We start from the raw sequence: 962 nt of genomic DNA on the forward strand, positions 1-962 counted from the left end.
AAAAAAAAAAAAAAGACAAAAGATTGAAAAGTGAATAAATATACTGTTGTTTAAATTTAAAATAAACTGTTTAGACATATATTTTATTATTTTCCACATTAACTCACTTCTTCAATAACTAAACATCTACTGTTCCCTAGCATATAAAATAAATATATATAGCTTCTGAAAACATAGTGCAAGGCCAGGCACATTGGCTCACACCTGTAATTCCAGCACTTCGGGAGGCCACAGTGGAAGAATTATGTGAGCCCAAGAGTTTGAGACCAGCCTAGGCGACATAGGGAGATCCTGTCTGTTCCTGTCTTTACAAAATAATTTTAAGAAAATTAGCCAATCATGGCAGCATGCACCTGTGGTCCCAGCTAATTGGGAGACTGCAGTGGGAGGATCACTTGAACCCAGGAGCTTGAGGCTGCAGTGAGCTATAATTATGTCACTGCACTCCAGCCTGGGTGACAGAGTGAGATTTTGTCTCAAAAAAAAAAGAGACTGGAGGCAGTGGCTCATACCTGTAATCCCAGCACTCTGGGAGGCCACGGCAGGCAAATCACCTGAGGTCAGGAGTTCAAGACCAGCCTGGGTAACATGGTGAAATGACATCTCTACTAAAAACACAAAAATTAGCTGGGACACAAAAATGGTGGGTGCCTGTAGTCCAGTTACTCCAGAAGCTAAGACGGAAGAATGGCTTGAACCTGGGAGAGAGAGGTTGCAGTGACTCCAGATTGTGCCCAGTGCCCTGCAGCATGGGCAACAGAGCAAGACTCCATCTCAAATGTACCCCAGAACTTAAAGTATAATAATAAAAAATAAATAAAATTAAAATTAAAGATAAAAAAATTTAAAAGGGGCCGGGCGCGGTGGCTCAAGCCTGTAATCCCAGCACTTTGGGAGGCCGAGGCGGGTGGATCACGAGGTCAAGAGATCGAGACCATCCTGGTCAACATGGTGAAACCCCG

This window comes from Cebus imitator, unplaced genomic scaffold (genome assembly GCF_001604975.1).
Source record: "Cebus imitator isolate Cc_AM_T3 unplaced genomic scaffold, Cebus_imitator-1.0 Scaffold45, whole genome shotgun sequence".
NCBI classification, from domain to species: Eukaryota; Metazoa; Chordata; class Mammalia; order Primates; family Cebidae; genus Cebus; species Cebus imitator.